We start from the raw sequence: 12,167 nt of genomic DNA, 5'->3' as shown, positions 1-12,167 counted from the left end.
GTCGATTCATCCCCAACTTCTCCACCATTGCTGCCCCTCTCAACAAGCTCACCGAGAAGCAAGCCTCCTTCCAGTGGACTCCTGCCTGCCAGGACGCGTTCGAAGCGTTGAGGCACCAGCTTGTCACTGCCCCTGTCTTGGCCTACCCCGATCCTGGTCGACCGTTCCTCCTGGACACGGACGCGTCTGAGCCAGTGTGACTCCCATGGGCGTGAATGTGTTGTGGCCTATGCCAGCAAATCACTCACCAAGTCCCAACGGAACTACTCCGCCACGAAGCGTGAACTGCTTGCCGTTATCACGTTCATCGAACATTTCCGCCACTACCTCGCGGGCGCTCAGTTCACACTCCGCACCGACCACCAATCTCTGACCTGGCTTCATTCCTTCAAGGAACCACCTCCACTTTTCGCTCGTTGGTTGGAGCGGTTAGCAGCGTTCGACTTCGTCATCATTCACCGACCGGGTAGGCGCCATGCCAACGCGCACGGACTGTCCAGACTGCCGCATCCAACACCGGACCATCCCGTGAGTGTTGTGGAAGACGCCCCGAGCACCCACATCACCGTCCGTGCTGCGTTGCCAGACCCACCCAGTTGGTGCTCAGTATGGACTCGTGAAGACCTGCTGAACTCCCAGGAGAGTGACCCGGACCTCGCCAAGATGTCCGGATGGCAGAGTGCACTGCTGGATCGACCGAAGCGTTCAGATGTGGCCCTGAAAGGTGCGTCCAGAGGCCTCTTACGCTTGTGGTCTCAATGGTCTCGCATCCAGCTTGTCCAAGGCATTCTGTACCGGACCTACTATGACGCCAGTGCTGAGTCGCGCTTGCAACTCATTGTTCCCCGCCAACTCCGACCTGATGTCCTGAAGTCTGCTCACTCGGAAGTCAGCGGCGGTCATCTGGGCGCAGAGCGGACACTCGCCAAATTCAAGGACCGATTCTATTGGCCGTTCATGCAGGCGGATGTCACCAGATACTGTGCCGCCTGCCAGGAGTGTCAGGAGCGGAAGGGTCCCATCCCTTCGCGCACGGCTCCCATGCAGGAAGAGCTTGCTGCATACCCCATGCAGCGCATTGCCCTGGACTTGCTGGGCCCACTGCCGACCACTGCCCGAAACAACCGGTACATCTTAGTTGTTTGCGATTATTTCACAAAGTGGACTGAGGCGTACGCTCTCCCCGACATCCGTGCCGAGACTGTCGCGTCCGCGCTCGTCGACGGTTTCATTTGCCGTTTTGGAGTGCCGGAGTCCATCCATTCGGACCAGGGTGCCCAGTTCACCTCGAAGCTGTTTAAGGCGATGTGCGAGCTTCTGGATATGAGGAAGACACAGACCACACCCTACCGGCCGCAAAGTGACGGCTTAGTGGAGCGGATGAACCGGACCCTAGCCGCCATGATCAGCAAGCACGTTGCAGGTCACCATGACACCTGGGATCTGTACCTGCAGCGGTGTCTACTAGCCTATCGTACCAGTTGCCACTCATCGACTCAGCATACACCGACCTACCTGATGTTCGGCAGAGAGATCCGACTCCCGATGGATCTGATGTATTCTACGCCTACCAGACCATCAGTGTCCGTACCCGAGTACGTCAGCCAACTGCAACAGTCCCTCCAACATGCCTATGAACTTGCTCGTGAGTGCGGTGCCAAGGCTCAGAAACGTCAGAAGACAGCCTATGATGTTCGTAGTCGTGCCAACCCGTTCAAGCCGGACGATCTGGTTCTCCTCCACAACCCGGCTGTGAAAGTTGGTCTGTGCAGCAAGTTCCACCGGCCGTGGAAAGGCCCGTACCGTGTTGCCCGTCTCCTGGATGACGTGGTCTTGGAAATTCAGGGGTGCTCCGACCAGAAGTCACACATAGTCCATGTCGATCGCCTGAAGCCGTTCCACGGCCCTCAACCGACCGTTCCTGTTCCGGCACCCAACCCTGCTCCGGTGCCAACTGTCAACGCTGATCCCTGTCCCCAGTACACACCAGGCGTCCAGTTCACAGCTGGTGATGTTCGCCTACCCCCGCCACAGTCGCACCGTGTGTGGTACTCAACTGACCGTCTGATCACGTAGACGGGAGGACAGGTACTCTGACTCGATGACTGCACTTGTCATTCCTACCTGCTGTTCTGCTTTGCGAATCTTTGCTTTTGCATGCCTTGATTTTCTACTCATGTTTTTGCACGTAACATGTGCCGATCGCCGTAGCCCACCCCAGTATTACGCAGCGGTAGTTTCTGAGGCGGCAGCGCCCGCCCCACTTCAATACTTACCTTTTTTTTTTAATCTCTCCATGTTTTCGGACCGTGTTCCGTGTTTGAATGAGATTACATGTATACCCCATTGCCGCATGCAACTTTTCTCATCGTTTTCTTCACATACCCTAAGTCACTTTTCGAGGCCTTGCTGTTTATAAGTATACTTTTTTTTCCACCCCCGGCCATGAGGTCATGGCCTTTCAAAGGAGGGGGAGGTGTAGACCCTTGTACAAGTAGTGACGCATGCTGTCTCGTGATATCGCTGCCGTGGCGGGAACCTAGCCCCACACGTGACACCCTTTTCCTTTGGTCTTCCCGCGCTTCTTGCTGAAGGCAGGAGAGAGAGTTTGATTTTACCCGTCATGGCGAGAGTAATTTCCTGGGTTCCGATTCTTTGTGTGTTGAGATACTCTGTAGCCTTTCAGAGAGGGTTACATACCTATCCAAATAAATGTGTACCTGACGGATTCGGAGCGTGCCACGAATGAAGAGGCTTCCATTCGTGAAAACGAGTTCTCCGCAGGGACTCTGACGAATCCTCGAACCCAGGTGACGAATCAGCATTCGTTTCGTATCCGTACGCGGGGTGCGAAAGGTCCCTAATGATGCGAGGTGCACGACTAGTAGTTTGCGCAGTGAGGAGATGGAGATGCGCTCTCACCAGGAAATGGCATTGGTTGATGACCGCCAAGAGGAGGAGAGGAGTCGCACGACCAGTGGAGAAAGTCCTGCTGCATTGAAGCGCTGCTGGACATAGGCCATGCGGCGAGGCGCAGGTGGCGGGACAGTACCAGTGGGTGTGGACGGCCCGAGGGTGAGAGCAGCAGGCAGTCGAATGTGGGCAGAAGCCTGGGGAAATCGACCAACAATTGCAGCAAAGTCGCGTACCACGGCTGCGTATCCCATATTGGTGCGACCAGAAAAATCCGGCAAGTATGGAGTGAGGCCACACGATGAAGCACCCTGTCCAGTAGGCAGAATGGTTGTGAAGGCATACACCGCGTCCTGATGAGGGAGACTCCAATCCTGAGAGAATGCATCCAGAGCAAGAGCCTCAGGATCCGGCCTCTAAGCATAGAAGGCGGGAAGTAGAGTGTTCAGTCGAGATGCGAACAGATCTAGCACCAAGGTCCAAGGAGTCGCTTTCTGAATCCTGCAGAACAGAGCAGTGTCCAGGCGCCAGTCGCCAGACTCGGAGAGGGAGCCCCGAGAAGGATGGTCCGCTGGGTTCTCCTCGCTCGGCACATATTCCACCTGGAGGCGGATATCGTGTTGGACCGCCCATCTCCAGAGATCGCAAGCGATCTGGGACAGGATAGTTGCTGACGGCTGTCGTGTTGTCGATCAATAACTTGATGTGCAGGGGACGGTACGAGGCCCGGTGATGAAAGGCTTTCACCGCAAATGAGGCAACGATAAATTCCAGAGCATTGATGTGGAGATTGGCCTCGGTAGGGGACCATTGACCCCCGGTACTCGTTGTGCTGCACACCGCTCCCCAGCCGAGCAGGGACGCATCGGAGAATATGGTGAGCTGAGCGGGAGGTTTGAGAATCGAGCGACCGTCCCAAGTTTCTAGATCTGCTGCCCACCACGCCAACTCCGTCCTGGCTTCCGGCGTACCATGGCAAGGTAGCTCTGATGGCGATGAAGGGCTGCAATCTTCAACTGCTGAAGGCAGTGGAGCCAGAAACATGCCCGGGGAGCACGCAAGCATCCTGTCCAGGAGTGAGGTCAATGCGCAGATGGACAGGTAGGGCTGGGACAGGGCTCGGTGGCACTCCTGCTGGAGTTTCCGCGCCTTGTCGATCGGCACAGACATCGTCATGGCCACAGAGTTCAACTGAAATCCTAGGAACTAGATCTGTTGCTTAAGTTGAGCTTGGCTTAACTTTTGCGATGCGATGCGATGCGACAAGCGATTTGGCGTACGATTTTGACCTTTTCTACAGCAAAGTTGTACAAAGGTTCAAGAGTTGCCTATAAATATTTACAAGTTGTATCAAACCGCGCGAATATCATGGTGACGTAACCAAATCAGCAAGACTTTGTCGCATCGCTGACTTCTTCTGTGAATGGTATTTCGCGAGTTCGCATCGCACGCATCCATCGCAGATCGCGTCGCATCGCGTGTCGCATCGCAAACAAAGCTTCTGTGAATCCCGCTTAAGGCTCGGGAATGGACTTCTTCCGATTGATTACGAAACCCAGAGATTCTAGGAGTTGAATTGCCTGCTGCGTCTGCAGCACGGCGGCCGGCCGCGACTCGGCAATCAGGAGAAGGTCATCGAGATACAGGATGAGACGAATGCCCTGACGAAAAAGAACACTGATTGGGACCTTCATCAACTTCGTGAATACCGGGGGGGGGGGGGCTGGACAGGCCGAACGGCAGACACTGAAACTCGTAGACTTGCCCCCCCCCCCCTACCGGAAGCGCAGGAGCCGGCGGTGCTGAGGATGGATCGGCATGGTGAAGTACGCGTCTTTGAGGTCTAGGTTTGTGAGCCAATTGCCCTCTCCGACTGATAGGGGAACAAGATGGAGACCCTCCATCTGGAAGTGCTCGTACTGCACGTGCTCATTCAGGTGGCGGAGGTCGATGACGGGACGTTCGGCGGTGGTACCCTTCTTGGGTACGGTGAATAACCGGCTCACGATCTGGCTGGGAGATGGGCTCACCGGTCGAACTGCACCTTTGGATAAGAGATCCTCTATTTCCTGGTGGACGATGGTGCATTTTTCGGGAGGGAACCACATCTCTGTCGGAGCGGACCGCTGGCAAGGAATGGTGTGGAGGTGTAAGCAATATAAGTACCCTGAGACGATCTTCAACACCCACGCATCCTGCGTTAGGTCTCGCCACACTGCCGCAAAATGCTCCAATTGGCCCGCTACCTTGGGGGTAGGGGCTTCCGTAAGGCAGCCAGGCATGGGGGAGGTCGTCAACGACCTCGAGGGCGCCCGCGAAAGGGCTGGCCTCGGCCGTTTTTTGCTGGCTGGCGGAAATGCTTCTCAGGCCGGCGGGTGACATGGCCCCGTACTGCCCTGTCGTATGGGCAGAACAGCACTGGATCTGACCGGTACCTGGAGCGACCAGAAAAATGGTCAGGACTGGTAGGCTGCGACCGGTCCTGCGCGGTCCCCGGGCGCCGCCCAGAAGGCCGTGGCTGGAATACATCCATTTCCTGGCACTTCCGTTTGTACTCGCGGGAAAAGCCATCACCGAAGAGGAGATCACCAGAAGGATGCAAGCCCTGCAGCAGGCTCTTCGGGCATCTCTTTGGCAGCGCTGCCATGAGGCGCTGACGGCGTGTCTCCGACAACACATTCGAGGCGTCGCCCATCATGACGATCGCCATCTGGACCAGCTCGGTCAGTTCGTGGACCGTCCGGCCCTGCTCAATCGCAGCCCAGAGCACGGCCAGGGGACGGAAAACATCCGAAACCTTTTGTTGGATGTTGGCCAGCATTCTATCCGCTCTCTTGGCATTGGCCAGGCCCTGTACATCCGACAGGAACGGGTCCATGCGTGGACATCTCGTTTCCTCCACGGCTGGCCAGGGACACAGTTTCCGCACCCGTCGACGCTCAGCAAAGGACAGGGAACCACGGCAGTGTTCCCGTAGACACCAGGCCATGTGCGAGGGGGGGGGGGGGGGAGACCATACAGAGTCGTCCTCCAACCCCTTAGGGTCGAAGCCCGCGCCGCCAGCGTGAGCTGGACTACCGCTACCATGGCGATGCTCGTGGGCAGCCGAGTCGTCCGATGACGGATATGTGTCACTAGCACTGTTGGAGTCACTATCTGACGGTCGGAGTCACTATCTGACATACCAGAGCTAGTACAGTGTACTAGTGCCTAGTGCCAGTACTAGTTGAGTCCCGGTGCCTGGAGAAAAACGGTGCGACTCGCGCCGTCTGGGTGACCAATGTCACGGCAATGCGGCCCCCGGGCACTCAATCGGGACCCGTGCGTAGCACGCGACCGTGACACCGACCGAGATCTGTCCGCAGATTGAGATCGAGATCTAGATCTACGTGCACATGTAGTAACTAACAGCCCCTATATGGCGTGTATGTGTACATTGTTCAGGTGAAGCAGAACGAGGGGGAGATCGTGAGTGGGGTGGAGATTGAGATCTGTCCCGTGAGCATGATCTACTGTCGTGGACATGGAAATCCGGTCGATTGACCGGGGCCGGCGCCCTCAGCGCGTACAGAACGCTGCGTGCTGGGCAATGTTGATCCGATGCGACTAGCGCGCTGCAGCGCATAAAATGCATGTGTGTACCGCTTACCCATGGCTGCATGGCCAGCACCCTGGGTCCGCTAGACGTGCGACCGGATTTCCATGTCCACAACAGTAGATCTATCTGTACGTAAATCACGTGACACAGATACGTCAGTGACGTCACCCCTAATATGGCCTCGGCCGCCATTGCTGGAATGGCGGTCCGTGGAAGAACCGAGGCTGGCAGAACGACGTTCAGCCAAGGAGATCGGCTCCCCGCCATCTACCCGAGAGTCATCATTCATGGTCCCCTTCCCTGAGCAGGCGTGTTATGGTGTAGGAACGAAAAAAAAAAAAAAAAAAAAAAAAAAGCTTTGAAAACTGGTTATTATTTTGTGGAGTAAAAATGTAGGGCCACTACAGTGTTACATGGAGCGGAGCGTCTGATGTGCAATCCTAAATCACGCCGTGTTTACGTGCATTTCCATGAACTCGTTCCCGTTGACGTTTCACGGCATGCTTATGGAAGCACCCCATACTATTACTAACGGTATACTGTCCTCTCTTGGTCACCACTCTCCCTGTTACCAAGAGTACATAACCCCCCAGGGGGTTATGTACTCTTGCTGTTACTTGAAGTACCTTTATTGTAATTACTATTCATGCATTGTGCTTTTGATTTTCTTCCGTTTTTGTCTTTTGGTGCGTTACCCAGTCTACCTTTCCTTACCTTGGAAAGGAGAGGCATCACAGACATTGTGCCGCACAATCAAAACGCTAGTTACACAAACATACTTTGCGGCGCACTTCATCCCTGTGTTCACTACGATAGTGCGTTCACGGTGAGGAAGGATGTCCTACCATCCCACCTATTGAGCCACTTAGGTCTACCAATTTGAGTGCCGGAATTGTGATAGCCGGTACGTTGGTAGGACCCTTCAACACCTGAGCGCACGTATCAAGCAGCATGTACCACTTCACATGCTGCCGGACGCAGCATGTACCACTTCACATGCTGCCGGACGCAGCAAAAGCGAAGCGCCCAAAGCGGGGAAGACCACGCAAGAACCCGCTCCCTCTACCACCGACACAACCAGAGCAAGTCGAACACACGGTGCAGAGGAAGAGTGGTGGATCACTAAGCCAACCGAATGTGCCTTCTCCACCGTTGCCCTTGCCGCCACCACCAGTGCCGTTGGTGGCTGGGGTTGGGGAGGAGTCGGCAACAACGACAGTACCGCCAATCACAGAAATTGATCCCATTTCTTTGACACAGTATCCGGCTTTGCGGACACCGCAGCACCCTCCGGCGCTTGATCCGTGGGTCCAGAGACCACGGAGGTCGACCGCCAATTATTCAACCGAAATATATGCTAGGAATGGCCAAGGCCCACACGGAGCATCGAAGGAGACCGGAAGCCGGGGGGAAAACGGAACACAATCTCGGGACGTAGATGAGGTAAGGACAGTGGCACGGGACAGACGTAGGAAGGAAAACATGGATGGTATCAGACGACTGACTGGTGGTGAATATGAGTTGGGTGATGATGCGGCGGATGACGAGGATACAGATGACGACGAGGCGGATGAAGGCGAGGATACACATGACGACGAGGCGGGTGATGACGAGGCGGGTGATGACGAGGCGGCGGATGGCGACGGGGCGGATGACGATGAGACGGCTGGTGGTGATGGTGATAAAACGGACGAGGAGGAGTCAGGTGGCAGGGAAGGTGATGGAGCTGATGAGGGTGAAATTCGTAAGAAGTCAGCTGTGTACTTGCATTTGTTATCTCGTCCCGATTGTTTGAGTGTGTATGATGATTCCCACTTCTCTGTACTGTGTCGTGCCCGTTATGTCCAGCAGTTGAAGGTCCTTGAAGCTGTTTGTATTCGTACGCATAAGCCCGATTTGTGTAAGCAAAAAGAACATGTTTAGCACTTAGGTTATTTTCGTGAGTTTGCACCCCGTGTTCATGAGTTGTTTCTGCACTGTTCATGCCCGTTTGTCACACTTACTCTTTATTTTAGTTCTCACTTTTTGTAATACTTACCACAAGTTACCCGTCATGTGTCACACTTCTTTGGATTTTTAACCTTTGTTTTTCCCTTGATCTCTTTAGTTCCGTATTTCCACTGATGATCGGAGCGTGAAAATCGATTTTGGAAACACACAAACCCAAACCTTGAACAAATTGTATTTGTCTCATAAGTTGCACAACAGTCAAGCAGATCATCCAAGAAGGACGGGTTGGTAATTTGCCACCTTGAAACGACTACAAGAATGGCGAACAGACCTCATTTTTAGCTTCAATTAGGAAAATTTAGGATGAGTCTTGGTTTGAAATTTTGACAAAGTCTGGCCCCTGGCACCAGCGATCACCGGCGCGAACGGTTCACACACTGCTCCGTCATCGACTACCTAGACAGCTCATTACTTGCAGCACAGCAACTCGGTGACCATGTAGTCATTGCAGGGGACTTTAATGTCCACAATTCCGCCTGGCTCAAAAGTAGTAAAACAACATTAGCTGGCCTTGCACTGGAGGATCTAGCATCTGCTTATTGCCTCACGCAGCATATCACGGATCCCACAAGAGGTGATGCCATTCTAGACCTTGTCCTTTCAGACTTGCCTGGACATGTGAGCACTTCTATCTGTAAGCCCCTTGGACGCTCTGACCATGCGGTCATCACCGCAGACTTCTTGACAGTTTCTCCCTCAGAGGAGGAGAGCTCTACTAGAACAGTATGGCGCTACAACAAAGCCGATTGGTCGAGACTGAGGGCACACTTCAGATCCGTAGATTGGCTGCAAGTCACTGCTCCCCATACCGATTGCAACAAGGTCTGGGATGTCATCTCAGAGACAATTCTAGTGGGCATGCACCGATTTATCCCGTGCAAGCAATACACTACAGCACCCTCTGACCCTCCATGGTGGAACCCAGAGTGTCTGGACGCAGTAGTCCTCAAGGAACAGGCCTGGCGGCGCTGGAGGAGATTTCCATCTTCTGAGCCTCTGAAGCAAACATTTTTACAATCAGTCAACCATGCCTCAACTGTGATGGACACGGCCCGCCTAGCTTGGGAACGGCGTGTCCAGGCTAAGCTCTGTGCGGGTAATCTGCGTGACAAACAGTGGTGGTCGGTGATGAAATCAGTCGCTGGTGTTAAGCGCTCCTCTGATATCCCAACCCTGATTGATGCACATGGGCAGGAATGCGCAACCAACCTGGCAAAGGCAAACTGCTTTGGATCATTCTTTTCCAAGAAATGCAGTCTTGCCTCCGACATATCAGTGGACAGCCTGCCTGCTGCCTCTGGCGACAGTGAAACTCCATCAGTCACAAGGATCCATTTCCGGGCTGACACAGTACGACGACATCTGGCAAGACTCGACTCCTCCAAAGCCACTGGACCGGACAATATCCCAGCTAGGGTACTCAAGGAATGCGCAACTGAGCTTGCGGGGCCCCTAGTACGCCTCTTCTCCCTGTCTTTCAGTACTGGCCACCAACCACAGGCATGGAAGGTTGCCCGAGTAGTTCCAGTATACAAAAAGTCCTCCAAATCCGCTGAAAAGAATTACCGACCAGTCTCGCTGCTTTCTATATGTTCCAAAGTAATGGAGTCCATCATCAACCGGCAGTTAATGAACTTTCTGGAGGGACAAAACCTCCTATCACCAAGGCAATTTGGCTTTCGCCGAGGCCTAGGTCCATCCGATCTACTTACGGGACTACACCACAAGTGGTCGGCCACATCTGGCCTTGGTGGATCTGTGGAGGTGCTTGCTGTCGACATCGCCGGGGCTTTTGACAAAGTCTCCCACACAGGTGTACTGCACAAGTTGCGGAACATCGGTGTGAAGGGCCCCCTCCTGGACTGGCTTAGAGACTACTTAACAGGTCGTTCGCTGGAAGTGGTCATCGGCGGCAGAGCTCCGATCGCTATCCGATCTCTGCAGGAGTGCCACAAGGCAGCATCCTTGGACCGTCCCTGTTCCTAGTATATGTAAATGATGCTGATAGCTGCCTGGCTCCAGGGTCTGAAATGGGAACATTTGCAGACGACACCACGCTGTATGCCTGCGTCAATACACGCGATGATGCCATACACCAAGCTGACAGTCTTCAAGCTTCCGTTAATGCGTTACATGCATGGGGAACAAAGTGGCATGTTAAGTTTGAACCATCCAAGTCGCAGCTCCTACGAATCTCCTGCCATCGACAGCAGCCTTGGCCTGTCCCCGCAATAAACTTTGGAGGGGAGGTCATCCCACAACAGCCACACCTCAAGCTCCTCGGAGTTATGGTTGACTCCAAGCTATCCTTTTCCGCCCATCTCCGGTCAGTTGCTGCCAGGGCAAACTCACGTCTTGGCCTCCTACGTAGAGCTGCTCGTGTTCTGGACTGCCGTGGCATGCTGGCCGTGTATCACGGCTTCGTCCGGCCCCTGCTCGAGTACGCTCCCCTTGTCTGGATGGGAGCTGCTCCCACTAACCTTGAACACCTTAATAGAGTGCAGAGGCGTGCCCTCCACATCCTGGGACCCAACATCTTGCTACAGAGCCTAGAGGCCCGACGGACAGTGGCGGCACTGACTTTCGTCTACAAGCTACTGGGCCAACCAAGTCCTCCTCTGCTGAGATCCATGGTCCCTCCTCTCGTCGTCCACCATGCCGCACCTGTAACCCGGAGACAATGCCAACAGTCTGCTTCACACCCCTACCAACTGGAAAATGTTCTCCCTCCAGGCGCTCCTAACTACCTAAGACGCGCCTTTCCATACAACATCATCAACACCTGGAACGCGCTGCCATCCTCCCTCTTCACCAAACCACCATCTCCAAAGGGCCTACAATCCTTCAAAGCGAACGTCCACTACCATCTTCGCCGAAGCCAGTGGCTTTGGGCCACAGACTCCCTCTAACAGTTCAGAAATATTTCCATCCTGAAGCTCCCCCCCAAGCATTGCATGATGTTCACTGCATCTGAACTGCCTTTGAATCTATTTTTCTCTCTTCTTGTTCTCTCTCCACCCCAACCACCCCCCCCCCCCCCCTCTCTCTCTCTCTCTCTCACTCTCACTCACTCTCTCTCTCTCTCTCTCTCTCTCTCTCTCTCTCTCTCTCTTTCTCCTCATCCATTCTACCTCACCTTCTCTTGTCTTTATAGCACTAAATCACCCCCTTCTTTTAGGCTATGGTGCGCAAGCTCACGTTAACGCCGAGACCATAGGTCGGTGTTGTGGGCTTGCCTCACCAGCACAGGCTTGCTTTGCAGCCCCTACTCTCCCTGCTGTTTTGTCATTGTATACTCTGTTGTCTTATCCCCTTCTGACGAGTAGGTTGTGTACTTAGTAAAAAAAAAACGAACAAAAAACACCACTTTTGGGCAAAATTGTACGGGATCGTTACGTCGCCGGGGCAGATCGCAAGAGTTGGGCACTGTCCAACTTTGCCGGCGGTCCCTTGCGATATTTTACCGTATGATTTTGTTACGACTGCACTGGTTCACATCGCAATGCGCCGGGAGAGGTTGCAAGAGGCCCACGCGCACCTCTGCCAGAAACCTGCTAGTCCAACTCGGCGCCTACCGTGTCCGGGAGATCTTCATCCAGAAGCTCATCTTCCTGGTTTGGCGCTGCCGCTACTCCCGTGCTAGCCC

This window comes from Sycon ciliatum, chromosome 5 (genome assembly GCF_964019385.1).
Source record: "Sycon ciliatum chromosome 5, ocSycCili1.1, whole genome shotgun sequence".
Taxonomy (NCBI): Eukaryota; Metazoa; Porifera; class Calcarea; order Leucosolenida; family Sycettidae; genus Sycon; species Sycon ciliatum.
The sequence above is the reverse complement of the archived record's forward strand: the minus strand, read 5'-3'. Positions refer to the sequence as shown.